The 24,093-nt window shown below is 36.3% G+C and overlaps 1 pseudogene across 1 annotated transcript; it reads left to right on the top strand.

Moving 5' to 3' along the window:
* Nucleotides 1-1,594: 1,594 nt before the first annotated feature.
* On the top strand, nt 1,595-15,362 carry LOC308604791 (annotated as a pseudogene). Its single transcript has 3 exons — nt 1,595-1,681; nt 7,610-7,682; nt 13,543-15,362. The product of its transcript is annotated as an uncharacterized misc_RNA (transcript).
* Nucleotides 15,363-24,093: the final 8,731 nt, after the last annotated feature.

Here is a 24,093-nt window from a genome sequence, read left to right as displayed (position 1 = left end):
GAGATTTTCATTTTATCAAGCTGTACATGAGGTTCATGTCATTCCACCCTTACTAATTAGCAGTATCTTTTAAAAGTTGCCAATTTATTAATGCATATATGTGGAATCTAGAAAAATGGTACAGATGAACCTATTTGCAGGGCAGGAATAGATACACAGACATAGGGAATAGACATGTGGACATGGTGGGGGCAGGGAAATGGAGGGTGGGACGAATTGGGAGATTAGAATTGACATATATACGTTACCATGTGTAAATAGATAGCTAGTGGGAACCTGCTATATAGCACAGGGAGCTCAGCTCGGTGCTCTGTGATGACCTAGATGGGTGGGATGAGGGTGGGGTGGGAGGGAGGTCTAAGAGGGAGAAGATATACATATACATATAGCTGATTCACTTCGTTGTTACAACAGAAACTAACACAACATTGTAAAGCAATATATTCCAATTAAAAAAAATGAAATTGCTTAAGGATAAAGAAGATGTGGTATAGATACACAATGGAATATTAGCCATAAAAAATGAAATACTGCCACTTGCAGCACCATGGATGGACCTAGAGATTATTATACTAAGTGAAGTAAGTCAGACAGAGAAAGACAAATATCATATGATATCGCTTATATGTGGAATCTTAAAAAATGATACAAATGAACTTATTTACAAAACAGAAATAGACTCACAGATATAGGAAACAAACTTATGGTTATCAAAGGGGAAAGGTGGGTGAGGAGGGACAAATTAGCGATTTGGGATTAACAGATACACACTACTATATATAAAATAGATAACCAACAAGGACCTACTGTATAACACAGGGAACTATACTCAATATCTTGTAATAATCTATAATGGAAGATAATGTAAAAAAGAATACATATATTATATATATATATATATATATATATATATGTATAACTGAATCATTTTGCTGTACACCTAAAAGTAACGCAACATTGTAAATAAATTATATTTCAATAATTTTTTAAATGAAAAACATTGCCAATTTCATAGATAAAATAGAATATCTTATAGTTGACATTTTGGGGGGCTTATTTGACACATGTATCAACATGAATGAATTACCTAGTCATATAAAGAAAAAGTCTTTATGTTTTTATTATCATTGCTTATGTATTGCAGTAACCTGATAAATTCAGTGTGTATAGAATTCCAGAGAACCATCTAAGATTTATTGATTGAGTAAACTTTTTGTGTCCTTGATAGGGGCCAGGAACAGTTCTAAGTTATTTATATTGCATGGATATTTACTAATTTTGAAGTGCAACATCAACACCCTTTGCATCTATAAATAGTCATCAATTTTGCTTTGTGAAACATCATAGTTGCCCTAAACTCAGTTCATATGTTTTGGATGAAGTCTACCTCTTTTCTGGTCACCAGAGTTGGAGCATGTGACTTGGGAAAGCCAGTCAACACAATTCATTTTTCTTGCTATGATCATTTCTTCAGGGAGGGACATCAAAGCTAATGAGAACCAATTTTCTAAAAGGAAATCACACTCTCTTGTCCACTTGATTTGCTTATGTTGTAAAGCTGAAGAAACCTGGGGCAACTGAGTGACATTTAGAAATGGCAGATATTCAACAGAAGCAGACCGAGACGATTCTGAACTTAGCCACTCCCAAAGTCACATCCAACCTTGTACTGTTGAATTACGTGAGTTTATGAAGATTATTCTTCCTTAAGCTGGTTTGCCGTCGATTTTCTGTTATTTACGGCAGAGGCTTTTCATTGAAAGAGTAATGAAAAACTTACAACCCTTCCCTCAGTTTTTTTATATCAGTTGTTCATTTAGCTTGAGAAAACATAAGTTCTCAAGTCTTTCAACATGTCAGAGTCTCTAGGACCCTGGATACGGAGGTTACTTTGCTTCAGTGTAAACATAGTATACTGATGTGTCCCAGATTTTGTCATTTTAATTTTTGGAATTAAGGGTATTCCTATTGTTCTTGGAAAAATTTCACTATGAACAGAGATTAAAATTCATGAATATTTTATGGAACACATGAATGGATCAGCTCTTTGTATATTTAGCAGAGTCAATTGCCTGTGTCATGGTGTAGTTCAAGGATTACAAGTGTCTGCTACATCATAAGGGCAAAGCAAAAACATAACCCTTAATCACATTAATAAATTCCTGTTTTTAACTTCTCAACTTTCTTAGTTTCTAGGAAAATAATATAGGATTTAGGTAAACAAGTTTAATATGAACACAATCAGTGTGATTTCTTTTCTTATTTCATTTGGAATAATATTATTGGTAGAATTTTCTTTGCATTTATTATATACTGAAGAGCATTAGTAGGAAATGAGATATTTTGCTCTTTGATCATACATATTTCTTTTCAAAATAAAAGTGATAGTCCTACTCTAAATAAATAGTAGCTTCCTGTCCTTGCCACCTATTTTTTCCCCAACTGTTTTATAATCTCAAAATGGGCAAAACTTAACACATTTTTCTTCTCTCAAGCCCCGTTATCTAGTTAAATAATGTCCAAGGGAGAAACCTGGATTTGTCTGATTCTACTTTTTATACTCACATTCAATTGTTCACCATAGCTTATCACTGTAACCTAAATATCAGCTACAGTCCTTTCTTCCTTTCCATCCCTAAATCTTTGGCTTTTTTTTTGACAGGGCCAGTGGGGTATGGTGCTGGCTAATAACTTCATGTTTGGATTACTGAAGTAGATTGCATACTTTGTTTCCCTGATTCTACTGTCTCCCTGAATCACCCAATCTGTCTTAAATCTAGCACCACAGGGATAGAACAGTGATTTACTTAAAACACAAATGTGGTCATGCATTTGTTTTTCATTTTAAATTCTTTCATGTGGTTAGAATCTTGTTTTTTAAAATAACAATCATTTGAAACTCCTAATTTCACAAATTTCCTTTGTCCCCTCACTCTTTCCTCTTGCCTACCTGGGAAGTTCATTTTACCATATTCACTCATCTACCCTTTCACCCAGCCGTTTAACCATTATATAAGTTCCTGCTTTAATAATAGTACATTTGCTATACCTAATTCTCACATTAATCTTATAGTGTGAGATTTATTATTTCAAGGTAAGAATTACTTTACAGAAAGGGAAATTGAATGATATGGATCCCTGAGAAAAAATGATAATGCTTTTGCTAAGGTTATCAAGTGAGGGAGAGGTTGACGAGCCACACTTTCACACTATAAGCTTTAATCACACTGAGTTACTTTCATTTTAACAAAGGCACGCTTTCTTTCCTTCTCTCCATGACTCTCTGCTTGTACACTCCTTCCTTCTAACCCACTTCAGTAACCATGCATGTAGAGCTCAAACAATTTTTGATCCAGTATATACAAAATGGTGTTTATTCAATATGGAGGAAACTTATATAATTTACTTTGTTCCTTTTTGCAAATACTTAAGAAGCTATTCGTGTAGGTTAATGATTCTCAACCCTTCAAGACACTGGGGAAACTCTGAAGCATATTCCAACATTATTGAAAAATATTGCCCTTTCCAAAGGTATCATTTTAATGTTCAGTTTTATTGTGTTGGATAAGTTTATGGACTTGAGGTCCAGGGAGATCTAGGTCACAATGACAGCTCTTTCATTACCAGCTAGGAAGTCATAGGTGTTAATTAAAGTCTCCAAAGTGCAATTTTCTTATGAGTGAAATGGAATGATAAAGGTATTTTATTTTTAGTAATAAGTTATTGTGAAGATTAACTGAGATTGAGAATGAAAAAGATTATCAGAGCACAGTGCTTGCCACATATTTTTCTTTTATAAGTGTTATATATTTATTACAAGTGTTATTATTGGCATTCTTTTGTTGTTGTTATTGGGTTTCCTAAAACTATTTTTTTAAATCCTTTTGTTAAAACATAAAAAAAGCCAGTTATAAATTGTAATAATCTTTTCAGAACAATATAAATATGCTAGGTAGACAGACATAATACTGATATCATGTAAAAACTGGTTGGATGTCTTTTAGTAATTATTTAGTCTTGCTTCTTCTTTTCATCCTGCTTTTAGGATAGCTTTTAGGTTTACAAATGATGGAAAGTCTGAGTATCTAAAAATATGTTTAATAATATTATATTTTTCAAGATGATAATAAAAAATTTGGTAAAGAAAATTTGAAGGACACAAAAAATAATCATTGATTAGAACACGTATTCCTTGCAATATGCTTGCATTTTTTTCCCCTTGTACTTCAAAAGTGTCAAATTGCAAAGGCTAATATAACACCTTTTATAAACCTGAAGCACTGAACAGGCATAATCCCTCTAAGGAAGGAAGAAAACTCTTTAACAATAGTGCAAATTACTTGTAGACCTCCTGCTGGAACAAGATAAGTTATTAAGATTTTCTGAAATGATTGACTATTGTTTTAGCTGCTCTTTGTATTACAACACAGGGGAGATAAACACACTTTGGATGGAAGTCTAGAGGCCTCCTCTCTTATTTGTTAATTGTATGGCATTTGGTAAGGCATTTTTTGTCTCTTTGTACCTCAGTTTCTGAGGTAAATTTTCTGAAAAATTAACAATTTTGAATGCACAATGTCTAATCTATACTGATAGTCATGCTGTGTTGTTATAGGAAGATCCTGGAACATCGCAGATCTACAGACTCTGTTCTTTACAAGTTGTGTAATTTGACATGTTACATAATCTAAGAGCCTCATTTTTTAAATCAGAAAAATGTATATTATTGTGTTTACAGATTTGTCATGAGGAATATACATTAACCTATGTAATTAGCCTGGCAGATAGTAGGTATTCAATAAATATTAGCTAAATTAATATTTTATAAAAGCTTTGAAAACATGCAGCCCCTAATTCTCCTCATTAATATTTAATCAAAATCCATATCCTTTTAGTTAATTATTTGAGTGTTTATTTATTCAACAATTATTTTATTAGACTCGGATTATTTGCTATGTTTTATACAAGTCTCTGGATATACTGTGATCAACAACACAGTCATGGACCCAGCCTTCATGGAGTCATGTGGGGAACAGGCAATATGCAAATAACACACATGTTAAGTATTTAATTAGAAAGTATGATATGTTCCAGGAAGAAACACATTTTTTTAAGAGTAAAGAATGAGGAGACTTTTCAGATTGAGTGTGGTTATGGAAGGTCTGTCTGAGGAAGTGTTATTTATGTTGTAATCTGACGTTTGAAAGCAAACAACCAAAGGGAAGAGTGATTGGATGGGTATTCCAGAATGATCAAATCTCATAGGCCGAGGGGATGGGATGGGGAAGGTAGGGGGAAGAAGGGCAGCCAGGAGAAAGGCCTTGGCATACTTTAGGAAAAGAAAACCTCTTTTAGCTAAGAAGTATGAATGAAACATGATGAAGAGTAACAAGTTTTGAAGTTGGAAGGTTGGGCAGGGGCCAGATTATATTTGGCATCACAGAACACAGATATTTTCAAAATCAATCTAATTGCAAAAGGATATCATAGAGGATTTTAAATCATAAGGATAATGTGATTCCAATTTACATTTTTAAAAGCTTATTCCCACTGTTGACTAGATATGTATAGGAAGGGGCAAAAGTGGAAGGAGTGAAACCAGTCAAGTGATACTGCAGAGGATAAGACCTATTGACATAAACTAAGCTTGTAGTACTGGGCATGGATGATAATAAGAACAATGACAATAATTATAAAAACGAACATTTACTGAGACTTTACGATGTGCCACACACCATCCTAGATATTTGTTTTCCTCTGAAGTTTGTGCAGTTTATTTTTTTGACATTTTTTTTGAGCAGCACCAGTTTTACAACAAAGTTAAGAGATAGGTATTGAGATTATTCTTATATCCCCTGCCCCCTCGTATGCATAGCCTCCCCCATTATCAACATCATTCATCAGAATGGTTCATTTTTTTTTCTTTTTTAACCAAGGATGAGCTACATTAACACCTCACAATTACCTAAAGTCCATAGTTTACCTTAGGATTCATTCTTGTTGTTGTACATCCTATGGGTTTGAACAAATATATGATGACCTGTATCCATCATTATGGTATGATATAAAATATTTTTACTGCCTTAAAAATCTTCTTTGCTCTGCCTATTCATCTCTCTGGACTCCTACTCTTGGAAACCACTGATATTTTTATTGTCTCCAAAATTTTGTCTTTTCCAGAATGTCATATACTTAGAATCAGACAGTATGTAGCCTTTTCAGATTGGATTCTTTCACTTAGTAATATATATTTAAGTTTCCTCCATTTCTTTCCATGGCTTGATAGCTCATGTATTTTTTAGCTCTTACTAATATTCCATTTTCTGAATGCACTACAATTTATTTATCCATTCACTTACTGAAGGGCATCTTGGTTACTTCCAAGATTTGACAGTTGTCAGCAAAGTTTCGATAAACATCCATGTGCAGGTGTTTCTGTGGACATAAGTTTTGAACTAATTTTGGGTAAATATCAAGGAGAAAAATTGCTGAGTCTTATTTTATGTTAAGAGTATGTTTAGCTTTTTAAAAAACTGCCTAACAGCCCTCCAAAGTGGCTGACCCATCTTGCATTCCTACCAGCAGTGAATGAGTGTTTTCTTGGCTCCAAATCCTTGCTAGCATTTGGAGTTATCAGTCTTCTAGATTTCAGCCACTGTAACAGGTGTTCAGTGGTATCTTGTTGTTTCAAAGTGCATTTCTCTGGTAACATATTTTGTGGAATATTTTTTATATGCTTATTTTCTACCTGTACATCTTCTTTGGTGAGGTGTCGGCTAAGATCTTTGGCTCATTTTTTAATCAGGTAGTTTGCTTTTTTTATTGTTAAGTTTTAAGAGACCTTTGTGTATTTTGGATAACATTCTTTTATCAGATGTGTCTTTTGCAAATGTTTTCTCTCATTCTGTGGCTTGCCTTTTCATTCTCTTAATAGGTAGTTCCGATAGCAGAATTTTAAAAATTTAATGAAGTCCAGCTTATCAGTTATTTATTTCATTAATTGTGTCTTTGGTGTTGTATCTAAAAAGTGATTGCCATATTCAAGATCATCTTGATTTTCTCCTATGTATCCTCTAGGAGTTTTATAGTTTTGTGTTTTATACTAAAGTCCATTTTGAATTAATTTTTGTGAAGGGTGTAGGTCTGTGCATGTTAAACATTTTATGTATGAGTTATTATAACTAATGTATGATGAGAAGATACAGCTTAGAGGAGTTACTACTTCCTGCAGATCATGCTACTAGTAATAGAAAAGAGTGGACATCACGAAGCTTTATATCACAGTCCATGCTCTTAATTATGATGCTACACTACTTCACTGTAAAAGAGTGATCTGATTAAAGACAGGTTTTAATGTAGAATATATCAAACTTAGAAATGGGTTGAATTTGGGAGGTAGGAGAGAGTGAGAAATCAAAGAATCAAAGGTGACTCTGATGTTTTTAAGTTAAAATTTCTGTATGTATCACTAACAAAAATTAGACAAGAATAGTTTATGAATAGTATGGTAGCTAACTAAAGTTATGGGCTTGAATAAGATTATCTGTGGAAAGATGGTAGAGGCAAAAAGAAGAGCCATAAGGAAATTCAACATTATTCTGCATGATAGGGGGGAAAGAAAAAGATTTCACGAGGAGAAGCCAGAGAGGTGGAAATAAAAATCCAGGAGTGTGTGAGAGCAGGTAAAGGAGAAAATTGACTACAGAGTTGACTATCAGGGAGATTTTCAGGAAAATGAGGAATTAGGAATGTCTTATTTAGAAACAGAGGTGGTTGGTGATATTAAAGAATCTGCTCAGTAAGTAGAGGATTGAAGTCATACTGGAATGTGTCTTAAGTGGTTAAATGGAGTATAGAAATTTGAAGAAGATATATGTAGACAATATTTTCAATACATCAAATAAAAACAAAATATTTGTTTACAAATTCCTGTAAATAGCAAGAAATAAATTGTGAGTTATTGAAATGTAGAGAGACTAAAGGAGAAATGTGGATGTTTTGAGGCATGAGAAGGTTTGAAATAGTCTATATGGAGCACTTAAGATGATTATTACTAGTGGAATGTGTAGGATTATTGGGCAATATGCAGACTCTCTTTGAGTGTGGGGGTCATAAATTTATATTGACCTCTATCTTTATTGTATATGATTTTCACATCAATGTTCAGCTTCATAAGGGTAGGTGTAGAGAAACTAAGTGGTGAGTATATGTAGGAATGGTGTTTTTCCAAATAATTCCTAGAAGAGAATCAGGCAGAAGAAATTAGAATATTGTAAAGAATTGATCACTTTAATAAATTGTGGAATATTAACAACAACAACAAAAGAAAACTGAAGGCAGATGGAAGTTAATCAGGGAAAAATAACATTCAGGACAAAAAATGGAATTGGAATTGATTTAACATTTTGGAGGCATTGCAGTTTCTAATATTAATAATATCAAAAGTAAAACCAAGGTCCTGGTGTAGGATGATACAAAGACTATTAAAGTTAAAATAAGTTTAGGAACTAGTAGAATAGATTGTTCCATGACTTGTCCATATGGATATACATGGAATGATAACATGAATCAATATGGAAAAGTGCTTAAATTTTCAGTGAATGAAGGGCAGACAATAGCAAAGTGTATGAGAAGAACAAAATAAATTATTTTTATATAAACATCTATGGTAAGGAAGCTTTTCAAAGAAGAAAAGGGAATAATTTTCTGACGGTGGGAATGTACAGTAGGATATGTCAGATCAACCCACCAACTCTGAAGGATGAAGCTTCCCTCAAAACAAACAAACAAACAAAAACAAAATCCTGCCTCTGTTTAGGTATGATATTGGCAAAGCAACATTCTTCTTATGTAGCCATTTTGTGTTAATAATACATATTTTTAAATTTGATATTCAATAGATTTTTTCAGAAAGTATAAACAGGGCTCTCACTCCTAATTTGTCAGTTCCACCCCATACTTCTCAAATGTGAGGAGGAAATAGAAATGTGTCAACTTGAGGATATTCATTAAAAGCAAAAGTAAATCAATGGAACTTCTACTTCTGGACAAGATAAAGTAACTGTGCTAGAATTAATTTACAATCCTACCTTAAAAGCCACAATTTCATATATTAAATTACATATGTCATAGTATAAAATCACAGTTTTTAAGACATTGGATATCAGGCAATGAATGATTGCATTCCTTGATTTATGAGAAACAGTAGATGTTAGCTCTATAACTGCCCAGGTAAAAGAGTTTTCAGGCCACAAGACAGGGGCGGGAAATGCAGATAGAGCTCAGAGGACTCCCAGAGTTGAGAAGATATTGCTGAGAGTCTGGGGAAACCAAGGTGGCTAGAGTTTGCAGGACAGAGTATGGGAGAAAAGAGAATGCATAGAGGAAAAAAAAAACAATAAAACAGAACAAAAACTCCAGAGAGCTGCAGAGGGTCCTCCTAGGGTATTCAACAGAGTACCAATGACTGTGTTCAAACCTGGAAAATACTCAAAATTGCTTAAAGGCTTAAATATAAGACATGACACCATAAAACTCTTAGAAGAGACCATAGGCAAAACATTCTCTGACATAAATTGTAGCAAAGTTTTCTTAGGTCAGTCTCCCAAGGGGGTAAAAATAAAAGCAAAAGTAAACAAATTGGACCTAATCAAACTTGCAAGGTTTTGCACAGCAGAAGAAACCATAAACAAAACAGAACAAAAAAACAACCTACCGACTGGGTGAATATATTTGCAAATGATGCAGCTGACATGGACTTAGTTTCCAGAATATACAAACAGCTCATACAACTCAATAAAAAACAAACAAACAAAAAAACAACCCAATCGAAAATTAAGCAGAAGACCTAAATAGACATTTCTCCAAAAAAGACACACACATGGCAGATAGGCACATGAAAAAATGCCCAACAACACTAATTCTTAGAGAAATGTAAATTAAAACTACAATGAGGTATAACTTCACACTGGTCAGAATGGCCATCATTAAAAAGTCCACAAATAATAAATGCTAGAGAGGATGTGGAGAAAATGGTACCCTCCTACACTGTTGGTAGGAATGTAAACTGATGCAGCCACTATGGAGAACAGTATGGATGTTCCTTAAAAAACTAAAAATAGAGTTGCCATATGATCCAGCAATCCCATCCTGGGGATATATCTGAAGAAAACACTAATTTGAAAAGATACAAGCACCCCAATATTCAAAGCAGCACTTTTACATAGTCAAGACATGGAAGCAACCTAAATGTCCATCGACAAATGAATGGATAAAGAAGATGTGTGTGTGTGTGTGTGTGTGTGTTTATATTTATATTGTGTATCGGTATTCCATTGTGTATATATACTCAGCCATAAAAAAGAATGAAATAATGCCATTTGCAGCAACATGGACGGATCCAGAGATTATCATACTAAGTGAAGTAAGTCAGAAAGAGAAACATAAAAACCACGTGATATCACTTATATGTGGAACCTGAAATATGGTACAAATGAACTTATTTACAAAACAGAAACAGACTCACAGACAAAAAAAAAAAAAAAAATTATGGTTACCAAAAAGGAAAGGTGATGGGAGGGATTAGGGAATTAGCAGATACAAACAACCATATATAAAATAGATAAACAACAGGGTACTACTACATAATGTAGGGAACTATATTCAACATCCTGTAATAAACCATAATGGAAAAGAATATGAAAAAGAATATATATATATATGTATATATGTATAACTGAATCACTTTGCTATACACCAGAAACTAACACAACATTTTAAATCAACTGTACTTCAATAAAAAATAAAAAATAATGATAATGCTAAAGGATCAATACATCAAGAGGAATAACAATCCTACACATGGATGTACCTAATAACAGAGCTTCAAAATACATGAATCAAAAAATGGATAGAAATACAAAGAGAATTTGGCATATACAAAAATATAGCTATAGATTTCAATATTGTGCCCTTAAAAATGGATAGAACAATTAGACCAAAAATCAGTAACGATATAGAAAATTTAAAAAGCAATTTCCATAACTGGACCTAGTTAACATTACAGAACATTTTTATCAACCACATCAGAAAACACATTCTTTTTAAATGTATGCCAAGTATTTTCCAAAATAGACCATATTCTGGTCCATAAACCCCTCTCAAAGGATCTGAGTCATACAAAACATGTTATCTGACCACGATGGACTTAAAAACCATTTTGAAAGATCTTTCAAATATCCCTAATACTTAGAAATTAAATAACACACTTTTAAATAGCACATGGGTCAAAGAAAAAAATCAAAAGTGTCATTAGAAAGTATTTTGAGTTGAATGAAAAATGAATACACCGCATAACAGAATTTGTAAGGGGCAGCTAGGACAGTACATAGGGGGAAATTTATAGAACTAAACACAAATATTAGAAAATAAGAAGGATTTCAAATCAATGATCTCAACTTCCCTCTTAAGAAACTAAGAGAGTGAGAATAAATGAGACCCAAAATTAGCAGTAAAAGTAAATAATAAAGATCAGAGCAAAATCCATTAATAGCAAACAGAAAATGAATTCAGAAAAATAATGAAATCAAAAGCTTGTTCTTTGAAAAACTCAGTAAAGTTGACAAACTTCTTGCTGGGTTAATCAGGAAAAAAAATAAAGGAAGGACACAAGTCTGTGTCAGGAGTAAGAATAGAGACATTACTACAGAATCTACAGATATTAAAAAGGAGAAAAAGGGAAAGTTGTAAGCAATTTTATTTTGACAATTTGGAAGAAATGGATTAATTTTTTGACTGACACTAACAAAATTACTCAAACTAAAAAAAGAAGGAATATGTAACCTAAAAACCTCCATCTCTTTTAAATAAGTTGAATTTGTAGTTAACATTGTCACTGTGAAAACTCTGTACTTAGATGTATTTGCTGGTGACTACCAACTATTTGAAAAAATAATACAAATTCAATTCTACCTCTTCCAGAAATTAGGAGAGGAAAAAACACTTTCAACTCATTCTAAAAAGTAAACATTACTCTGAAACCAATACCAGACAAAACTGTTACAAGAAAACTGCCGACCAATACTTTCTTGAACATAGATGCAAATAATTTAAACAAAATGTTATCAAATTGAATCTAATTGCATGTGAATAATACATCATGACCAAGTGAAATTCATCCCAGAAAGACAAGATTTATTTAATATTCCAAAACAAATAAATGTAATTTATGATAATAACAATTCCATTGTATGATTGATGCCCATCATTCTGATTCAGTCTCAAGCACATAATGACCTGCTTCCATATTTAGGAAACTGGTAAGACCAAACACTCTGCATCAACTAAAATGTAGAGTTTTATGTAACCATTATATTTTTCCTTATCATTCTTCGAAGTTTGAGAATCATTTCAAACTAAAAAGTGAGGCAAAGTAGTTGGCCAAACACATAACTGTCTATGGCACAGATCTATGAATGCATAAATACTTCCTTGACACTTACTAGAAATAAAGACCGATATCATTTGAAAAGTCCTTAGTCAACACTTTTTCCCAATGCTCTTGCTCTGTTTGTGAGAGATGTGAGATTAAATGAGGTTAAGTGGTTTAAATTCATTTACTCCCTGATTATAATTTTTTCCTACTTTACTTAGGGATCATTTTCCAATCAATTCACCTAAACTCCTACCTGGAACTGTATTCTCTTTAGTTCTAGAAATTTCTCTTACACTTATATGACCAAACCCCAGCTGCAAGAAATCTAACTGATCTGCCTTATCTACTATTACTATTATCAACTTTGGCATTTCAACATTCATGTTAACATAGTAGATGATCCATTTCTGGCCCCTCAGTTTTTGAAATATTTAATATCTGTGATCTTTTCCTCTGTTCCACCCTAAGCAAGTACTCCTATGCTCATATTCCACTTGTCATCATCAAAAATGATAACACCTCTCAAATCTACATTTTTTTAGTATTCTCCTCTAGTTTTAATCACCACTTTTTTTATTATCACTCATTTACTCAAGTATTCACTCCAACATTTCTTCAATCTCCTCAGGACCTACAGTCCACTTAAAACTTTTCACTCATGTCCTCACTTTCCTGTAACCCATTTAGAGTTCGTGCTTCAGCACCACAATCACTCGCCTGTAAATCTCTTAACTTCTTCACACCTTTCTCCTCCTGCCTTATCCACTTGGAAACATCAAGTCTGAATTAATTCTAAGTTTAACCTGACATGTACCTCCATCTGAAATGCTCAGTGAATAACACAACCATGCTGATTTGTGTCACTTAAATGTATTTTACAATGTTACAAATGGACATTTGATATTGTACAACATTATGCTCCATTCCCTTACCAAGTTTAATTCTCCAATGACAGAGACAATATTCTCACCTTTTTTTTTGTCAGAATACCAACACCAATTTCCCTTTTCAGATAATGAGATCTTTTCTCTCATGTTTCCCCCTTTTAATTTTAATAACATTATTATTATCTCTACTTTTTCTTTCTTCCTAATTATATCATTAACGAGTAATTGTTGAGCATGCCCGTGGCCTGCGGCCCGCGACGAGATGGCAGTTACGGTTCTGGACGCAGTGGATATGGTTATAGAAGAAGTAGCCGAGATAAATATGGCCCTCCTACCCGCACAGAATACAGACTTTTTGTGGAGAATTTGTCAAGTCGGTGCAGCTGGCAAGACCTAAAGGATTATATGCGTCAGGCGGGAGAAGTGACCTATGCAGATGCTCACAAGGGACACAAAATTGAAGGGGTGATTGAATTTGTGTCTTACTCTGATATGAAAAGGGCTTTGGAAAAGTTAGATGGAACTGAAGTCAATGGCAGAAAGATCAGATTAGTTGAAGACAAGCCCGGTTCTAGACGATGCCGGTCCTACTCCAGGAGCCGGAGTCACTCAAGGTCTCGCTCTCGAAGCAGACATTCTCGTAAGAGCAGAAGCCGAAACGGCAGCAGCAAAACCAGTCATTCTAAGAGTAGATCTCTATCCAGGTCAGGCTCCCGTTCCCGGTGCAAGAGCCACAGCCGCCGCAAGAAGGACCAGAACCGGAGCCGCAGCCGCAGCGCCGACAAGCGCCACAGCAGAGCAAGGACCAGGCCGAGGAGAAGGTCCAGAACAGCGACAGCACTGGCAAGTCCAAGAGCCGCAGCCCCAGCAGGCAGAAAAGCAAGAGCAAAAGTAGTCAGGAGAGGGGCGTGCAGGAGAAGCGGGGCAGCGTGAGCAGAAACAGAAGCAAGGAGAAGAGCCGCAGCCGGAGCCGCAGCAAAGGAAGCAGCCGCAGCCGGAGCCACAGCAAAAGCAAGGACAAGAGGAAGTGGAGGAAGAGAAGCAGGGAGGAGAGCCGCAGCCGCAGCAACAGCGAGAGTAGCAGAAAACGAGGCGGCAAGCGAGACAGCAAGTCGGGCAGCAGCAAGAAGAGGAAGAAGGAAGACACCAACCGCTCCCAGCCCAGATCGCGATCCCGCTCAGGCTCAAAAGAGCGGGAACGTGCCAAGTCCGAGTCTGGCCAGAGGGAAGGCCGAGGGCAGAGTGAGGATGCTGGCACCAATCAGGAGACCCGGTCCAGGTCGAGGTCCAATTCCAAACCTCCCATCAGAATCATTCTCCAGACCAAAGTCCGCGTCAAAAACCCAATCCCGGTCCAAGTCTAGATGCAGGTCTGCGTCCAGATCGCCCTCCCGGTCTAGATCTAGGTCCCACTCAAGGTCCTAACTGGCTACGACCACAGCTGGAACTACCCGAGAAGTCTTTTGTACATGTTTGGTAGCCGTAGCACAAGTGATTGAAGTAGAACATATGTCACTGCTGTACATTTTTAACTCCCCTAATGGTGTGTCTACAGTTGTTAAGTCTAAGTGCTTCCTCTCTGTAAAGCCTCCTGGCGTCAGGCCTTCCTGCTCGACTGAAAGCAGTCTTCTCTTTGAAACCCCCCTTTCCTCATGGCCCACAGAAGAATATCCAAAATGCCTTGGCTTTGAGGCCTGGCCTTTCCTACAGGGAGCTCAGTACCTGGATGGCTTGAAGGCTGGAATGATGACATAGGTAGGTATGGTGAGTTCAACCATTTTGCCCTTGAATTGATGCCCTTTGATGTATGACATTTAGTGAAAGTGCTAAGTCTTAAGTTTCCTACCACTTTGGTTTCATATTTTTGGACTTAACAAAGTTGTGAATAGCACAGTTGAGGAAAATTGATACCTGCAGTAACCCATAGGAAATAAACCATAGAGTTCCATATTCTGGTATTGTGATTATATTGTTTTATACTAAAAAAGGAAAGGAAATTTTTTTTTTTATTTTTCCCCGTCTTGAAAAGTATAGTGACCCCTGTTTCCATTAAATTTGAATAAATACTATTTTTGCTTGACAAAAAAAAAATTAATAACATTATTATTATCTCTACTTTTTCTTTCTTCCTAATTATATCATTAACCAGTTTCAAAGACTCAGTGGCTTTCTACTGCAATTAGAATAAAGGCTAACTATGCCTTAGAGTATCTTTTAAGGTCTAGCTCCTGCCTACTTTCTAACCTATTTCTCTTAACTTTTCTAACTTTTACTACACTCCAGTTACATATGTATTGCTTTTATTGTTAATTCTGACTTCTTTCTCTTGATTCATCAGTTTTAAAAGCAATGATTTGATTTCCTAGAATCCTTCAAAAATACCCATTTCTCGCACTATCATCACAAACTTACACACATGAAAATTTCAGATGTTTTAAATGTACTTGATAATTATTTTTATTGTTGCTCAAATTGTCCTATCTTTGGTCAGTGTGTGCTTTTCCACACTCCTGAATCCTTCTGACATATCTGTAGTAAATTTGATAGTTTCTTTGCTTTCACGTTTGACAAGATGTTTCAGATGTGTCCAGCCATAAGCATGGGATCATCCATTCATTCAGAGGTGCCCATTTTCTTCTTAGCAGAAAAATTACAGTAATTCTAGCAAGAAGTAGGTGGAACAATCTTGCTTAAACCACCCACCTCTATATTGAAGTCTTTTAGAAAGTGACCCAGACAGTTCACCCTTAAGGATATTCTCCTTGTCATTAAAAAGTGATGGGGGCCTTCCCTTGTGGCACAGTGGTTGAGAGTCCGCCTGCCGATGCAGGGGATGCGGGTTTGTGCCCCGGTCCGGGAAGATCCCACATGCCATGGAGCGGCTAGGCCCGTGAGCCATGGCCGCTGAGCCTGCGTGTCTGGAGCCTGTGCTCCGCAACGGGAGAGGCCACCACAGTGAGAGGCCCATGTACCACAAAAAAAAAAAAAAAAAAAAAAGTGATGGGAATATTCTACCATAAGGACAATTGCTTCTCACCATTCGGCATGTTTGTTTTAATATCCTAGTTCATAAAATATACTGAAGTCATGTGACAAATACCTCATTAGTGACACAACAAGTTATGATCACATGAATTCTCATATCTCATCTGTTTTTACTGTATATTTGAATATGGCTCAATTTATTTCATAATGAGCTCTTATACGGTTCTCCTGTGTACAGTTGCTTCCATCATAGCTGTATTTAAAATGAGTATTTTGAAGGAATATCTACAGAATTTGTAGCCAAAAGAGGCAAAAATTAAAATAGTAAGCAGGCACTGATAAATTCAAGGACAGTAAGATATCTAAGCCAGATTGCAAAGCCTATCCAGGGAAACGTAATCTATAGATAGAATTCTGAGGGGAAGAAAATGAGAGCGGTGGTTTTATCCAAGTATTGCTGCTGGTGGTGAGAATACTTCTTGATTATCTGTGTGGAGTGTAATATATTTAAATTTTTCTAAAAGGTACAAAATTCTGGCTTAAGAAAATTATGTTAAAATGCATTAAAATGACAGGTCTATCTCAAAATGAAACTTTAAACCATAATTGGACATTTCAGTATTTCTTAACATTTTGTTTTCTTTTCTGTGCCTTTATCTACTATCTTACATGATGATTGTTCTTTCTCATTTTTGCTTTGTTTTAACTTTCTTTGTATAGTCTTATTTAGAGAAGCCTTTTTTTTTTAATGTATAAATGATGTCATATTGTTTTCCTTGAGGCAATGTGATCTCTAGGTCCCCTCTCCCCAAACCTGCCTAGGACCTTTATTCATTCATTCATCCATTTTGCTTTTGTGTTGATCTTTAAAGCTTTGACTTGTAAGGCAGAGGTTTTCAGCCCTTGTTTAAAGACATCATAAAATCATATTGATTATATGATGCCTCTGATCCATTGGGTTGTATATACTATGAATTATTTTGTTAAACATGAAACAATTAGAAGGGAGTTTGCTTCAATATTTTGAAATCAAATTTATACTCAATATTCAGATATACCTTTTTTTCTATGTAGTTTAGATGTTAACGGTAAAATAATATGCATTTATCTGGTAAGTATATTAAATTAATGCCATTAATATAATGGGATCTTCTTATACTTGAAACATTTTTTAAAAAGAGAGATACTAAAAGTTGTCTCAGTCCATTTACATGCAATTTAATGTCAAGAAGATAACCTTTCAGGCTAGTTTGGTTTCCTTGTGCAAAGATCAAATATATTTAGGAAATTTATCTCAGAAAACAATAGTCTGTTTTCCTTAAGAACCTACTGATGTCAAATGTGCATGTGTTTTATGGTCATAAGAGGATAAATGTCTTCAATCTGCCCACTAGAACTTGATCTCTAATTTTGTTCACTTTAGAAAATAAAAGGTCCTCCAAACAATTTTGTCCAAAAAGTGTGTAAGGTTAGTAGTCATTCTATCTACTCTATTATAACAACAATAATAAACCTTCTAAACTTTGTTTAAAATTCAAGCTTCTCTTTTCCCTTTTGGAGTGACTGTCTATAGTAGGAAAAAATAATGTGTAGATTCTCTATATAGTACCTATCTGAACCAATTTGCCATGTTTCCTCTGACTGTGGCAAAAGCTTAAAGCTGATACGCTCTCTCTCGGAGATGCTTTTATGGGTTACTTAGAAAATTCTCTTGTCATAAGGTTCTCTCTTCTCTACTCCCCTTGACACATGCAAATGTATCTCCTCCTGCTGGACATTCAAGATTCCTCCCTCATTTCCTAAGCGTTTGGCAACACCGTCCCAACCTCCTGCTGCTAAAGTCCACTTGCCCCTCCATTTGTCCCTCTTTGCAGTATCTAAACCAAATCTGGCCAAGTTTCTTTTATGTAATAGTACAGGAAAGAGGCCCCTTTGATATACCATCGGTGGGAGTGCAGTTATATTCAATTATACCTTTATTTTCATTTAGCTGCCCAGCAGGCAGCTTCAGCTAAGACTTTTGCCCTTTAAAATTCTCACTTGTGAGTCTGACCCTCATCCAGTGTGTCACCACACTGCTGGGAAGACAATCAAGCTTGCTGAGTTATCTTTTTGGAGATTCTCTCACTAAGATTAAGGTCAGAAGACTACCATCCCACCCCAGTCCCCTTTGGGAGATGGGACTCACAATATAGCTCTTGTAAAAGAAATAGTTGCTTTAATTACAACTTACCTCTTGGCTTTTCCAACTTCTCTGACAAGCTGGAGACAGATGGTCAGATTACAGTAGTAAAACAGATAAGTTCTTGCCCATCTCCTTAGCAAGTTAATGTGGTCTTGAACCTCACATTAAAATATGCACTTTATTCTGAGATAGAGACAATCTAATATTGAGACAGAAAGTCTCATTTTACATATTTTTGGTGTGTATGTGTGTGTGCATGCCCACCTTTATGTGTGTGTATGACATATAAGACTGTTTTTATGTACCCTGAACATTATGAGTTATCAAATTGATACACAGTAAATGTTAAATCACACATGAGAACATCCAATACCACTGAAGTGATGCACTGTTCCCAGTGGCATCCTGTGCTTACAAACACATGGGGGCTGCTGACTTCCTGTTGGTGCCTTCTAGCACCAATCACAAGCAAAGGAGTCTGAGTTGGGATTTTGGGGAACATAGCTGGACAGAGAAACCCAGAGAATGGGTAAATGGATTGCAAATAAATGATAACAGCACACTTGGCTTCAAATTCCAAGCCTTGTCTTAGTGTAAGATATAAAAACTTCTCTGAAATCCTTTGGGGAAAATCACAAACTTTTAAGGGATTATCACCAAAACTGGGTAATAGTATCTATTCACAGAATTGTTGCGAAGATGAAACAAAATGATACAAGTAAAAGTATTCTATAGAATGCAAAATGCAGCCTTTGTGGACGTTAGACTAAGAAATTTAGGAATGCCTTAATAGGCATGGGAAAAAACTACTGGAGCTGCTTAATAAAGGAAGACACAAAATGTTAATCTGATAACACTCTATATGGCAGATTAAAGCAGGTGCAGACTGGAGGCCAAGAAATCAATCAGGGAGTCATTAAAATACTCACTTATATAATAACAAGTGATAAATAAATGGAAGTAAGAATTAGAGAGAAAGACGATAGTCTATTTATTTATTGCAGGAACTGAAAATACAATAGAGGACAGAATGTATAGTATTTGTTACATAAATTGGTATTGTCAAAATGCTCACAATGTGTTTAAACCTATGTATGAGGGAGTAAGTAGACATAGTCACTGTCACCCATACATCCCCTTGGTACTCACCATTTCCAGATGTGTTTACAACTTCCTGATAGAAACTGTAGTCTGGATCTGAGTCTGTACCTGAGATTTGGCCACAGGAACGTACTTGGCCAGTGCTTAGGGTAGGTTGGAAGTGTCCAGGAGTTAGTGCAACCTGCACTAGAGCTCAAACAATGTTATGGGAGGAATTGGTGGATAAAGAACAATCTTCTTTATCCCTTCAGCGGGTTAACTCAAAAGTGTGTTCTAGGTAATCTCTGGGCAATTCCAGTGGGATTATCCCCAGGGTGTCAAAACAGTAGCCTGCTCCTTTAATGCAGCCAGTACTGGCTTCCTTCCCTTTCTTGTCTCACTTCCTCCTTTCCCTACCAGCACTTTCTAAGGTTACTTCTCAAATCAACTAACTACTTGCATTCAAGTCCTTATCTCAGGATCAACCTAAGCTGAGGAAGGATGAGGGATGACAAAACATGGTACTGACCTTGAGATGTTTGTATAATCTACTTGAGGAGTGAGAGTAATTTATAGCTCCCTCTATTACCTTTAGATGTTTACTTGTCCCAATAGATTTCAATCTCCCTGGGGCAAAACCTGTGTAATACTCACCTGTGGCTTCCTTAGCAAGTGGTATATTGTGCTTCTCAGAAAGATACACAATAAATATTTGTTGAAAGGACAAGCCAATAAAAAACTAAACACCTTCTTTAATATAAGCATTGCTCTTGGTTGCTGTAATAAACTGATAACCTTTGCATTCAAACTTTCCTCACATGATTTTCCTGCCAGGTACATGTACTTTATTCAGGAAATGGTCTTCACATTTTCTTTTGAATCTAGGCAATATTATTGTTATGCATTTACAGAAACTCACTAGAACAAAACACACAACTGCCCAGAGTTAGGTTGATAGCAGATTCATCATAGCTCTTTTTCTGTGGCCTTTAGTGTATATTGACAAAATCATAAGTTAAATGCCAGACTTTCAAATGTAAAGCAAAACTGTTTCTTATTACTGGCTGAACAAATTGTTATGTTAGGCATTTCAGACTGATAGTTCATTCCACAGAGATTGGTTTACTGTTCTGTGCACACAGTTTCAGGAATACATCCTGATTCCAGCAGGAAAACAAGGCTTACTGTGGGTTGAATGAAGCTGGAATTCTCTTCTCAGCTGAGGACACTATGTGCACACAAAACAGATTTAGAACCCAAAATTGGCATAAAGTATTCCCTGCAGAGTTACTCAGTACTTTCTGCCATATGCAGCAATCTCTCAATTCATGTGTTCACCTTGCTTGATTGAGAGCTCGCTAACGAAGTGGCAGCAATCCAGTTAGTTGATATGAAGAAAGCAACACCATACAAACAGGTATAAAACACTAAGACATTCTTTAGAAGATTGTTTTACCTTCAAACAATAGAACTATGCTTATATATTTAGGAAAAATAAGATTAAAACAAGGGGAAGTTGGGGCTTCCCTGGTGGTGCAGTGGTTGGGAGTCCGCCTGCCGATGCAGGGGACGCGGGTTCGGGCCCTGGTCCGGGAGGATCCCGCGTGCCGCGGAGCGGCTGGGCCCGTGCGCCACGGCTGCAGGGCCTGCGCTCTGGAGCCCGCGAGCCACAACTACTGAACCGGTGCACCACAACTACTGGAACCCGCGCGCCTGGAGCCCGTGCTCCGCAGCGGGAGAGGCCACCGCAGTGGGAAGCCCGGGCACCGCTGTGAGGAGTGGCCCCCGCTCGCCGCAACTGGGGGGGGCCTGTGCGCAGCAATGAGGGCCCAATGCAGCCAATAAATAAATAAAATAAGTTTATAAAAAAAAAAAAAAAAAAAACAAGGGGAAGTTGAATATGATATGTAAGTTTTATTTAATAGGCTATAAAACATAGCATATATGTGAAATAATTATTTCTAATCACCTTACTAGAAGAAGGAACCATATTCATTTATAGGCTGATTTATGGTTAGATGATGCTTTTATAAAAAGCTGGCAAATGTCTAAATTGACAGTTTAACTTTGCAGCAGGTGGGAAAAATATTATTTTTCTGTCAGAGCAGATTTATAAGATTGGATGACCTCCATAATGCAAGCTGGACCAGTCCCCATGATAGGAGAATCTGAGGTGGTTTCCAGGAATGGCAGGCCTCTGCAGGTTCCTTGCTGTTTCAGAAGCACAGGTTAGCCCCAAGGCCAAGTGCTGAATGGCCCAGATGTCGTGTCTGACCTCCTATTTCCATAGTCTCACAAAAGTACAGTGCTTATCTGAAATCAGATTTGTGACCACACTCCCATATCCCTAAGCTACAGTCATTAAGGAACCACTCAGGCCTCTCTGCAGCTGGCTCAGAGCTTGTGAGATTTTTCCCAGATTCTTTTCATAAGTGCAACTAGCTGAAAAGTGAATTTTCTCTTTCAGGCTGCATCCAAACAGAGCAAGTAGAGTGCAAAAGGATAGAAATCACCCAGTTGTCTGTAGAAACTTGGAGTATACTACCAAAGCTTAAACCCATAATTGACTTCTCTTGTCTATACTTTCTTAAAAGCCTTAACCTATCATAGTTAGGGCAAAAGGCTTTTATCCTGACAGAGGAACACAAAAGAAGAGATGTGTTATTCACAGAGGATAGGGAAGAAGACAAAGTTCTTATTTTTCTAAGAAACAAATTCTCCACTAAGGAATAGATTCTTTATTTTAGAAAATGAAAAAGAGTCATCCTTCCAGCTCTCTCATTTTGAAGATGCAAAATCTGAGGCTGAGAGATTTTTAAATATGTAGCATTATATATGTCCAATGTTATCCAGTTGGTAAATGTTGGAGTTTAGATTCATTAACATTTACTTGTATCAGAAAATCTTTCCTAGGGAGTTATGTCCACTAAATGAAAGAGAATTTGAGAATTAAATTTAAATGATGTAGTCAGTCCTATTATATCATAATCAAGGAGTTACATCACTTTCAAACAAAAGAAGGATCTTCAAAGATTATGTATTATAACATTATCATTGCAAAAATCAGAAATATATAAGCTGACATAATTGATTTCCTAGGTAATAACAAAACCAGAGTCAAACATTCCTGATTCTCAAACAAGGTTTCTAGCCTGCTCTGTCTAAACACAAAGAAAATAATGGTGATGCATATGAAATATAATCTTTCCCCTCACTTTGACTGCAAGGCTTAGGATAATTTTAGAAAATGCTGAATATCTTATTACATGGAGATGAATTTCTACTTAGAATCCATGTTATTTAGAGATTAAATGGATAATTATAAAGGAATGAAGGCTGTAGGCTTTCACTGAAGCATATTACTGATCAATAAAGGAACAAAGTCCTAGATTTTATCTCCATGAATGTGAGAAAATAGAGCTATTATTCCACCCAGTGAGAAATAATCATAATGTAATGAGACTCTTCGACTAAACATTTAGCGTGTTGTCTAAATTCCTAATGTCCCACCCATACAATTACTAATAGTATTGATATTATCATGTCTGCCCAACCCTGAATGTTCCAAGGAACCCATATGTGTAGAGAGATCAAGTTTCTAAATCCAGTCTGAGAGAAATTGAGAGTGGAATCAGTTCACTTCTGCCTTTTATTCTAAATGTAGAGGGACCATGTCATATATCACCCAAATCAGGATACACTGACAGACACAATATTTACTAATATTGTTTCTTGGGGACAACATGTGTAAATTAGATGCAGAATCTAAGAAATCTGTGAGCTATGGTCATCCAATCTAAATGCTATATAATACGGCTATTGAACATTTGGTAGAAGATTCTGAACCACTGCTAGGGCAATGACTTCTACTGTATTTTTTTGATTAGGGTAATAAGGGAGGGTGACCCTACTAACTCACTGATAAGCTTGGCTAATGTCAGTATTCTCAAGTTTTTAAAAATATCTCAGCTCTCTCAGTTCCCTTCAAAACTACTTTCCAGGTTTGTGGGCAGTCAACTAAATCTAGATTTGGAAACATGTCTTTATTTGCAGCCTCATAGACGTAGACTCAGTGAATCTGCTTCTCTTTGAGAGATCCACAGTAGGTGCTGTTCCAAAAACGATGTGATAATTATCTTTTCTCTCCCTCTGTTCACTGTGGTTTGCTCAATGAAGATGAGCACTGAACTCCAGTGTGATTTTCTTTTTTTTTTTTTTTCTGTACGCGGGCCTCTCACTGTCGTGGCCTCTCCCATTGCGGAGCACAGGCTCCGGACGCGCAGGCTCAGCAGCCATGGCTCACGGGCCCAGCTGCTCTGTGGCATGTGGGATCTTCCCGGACCGGGGCACGAACCCGTGTCCCCTGCATCGGCAGGTGGACTCTCAACCACTACGCCACCAGGGAAGCCCTCCAGTGTGATTTTTAAACATGCCAAACTGCATCTTGTCCTACATCTACTCTTCTGAATGATAGTATTCTCAGTGGCTTTAGGAGACCCTGTATCCAGCCTGATGGAGGAGGC

The sequence above is a fragment of the Mesoplodon bidens genome, assembly GCF_964165515.1.
Source record: "Mesoplodon bidens genome assembly, chromosome: 2".
In the NCBI taxonomy this organism is placed as follows: domain Eukaryota; kingdom Metazoa; phylum Chordata; class Mammalia; order Artiodactyla; family Ziphiidae; genus Mesoplodon; species Mesoplodon bidens.
Note: the sequence above shows the minus strand (reverse complement) of the source record. Positions and strands in the feature narration are given on the sequence as shown.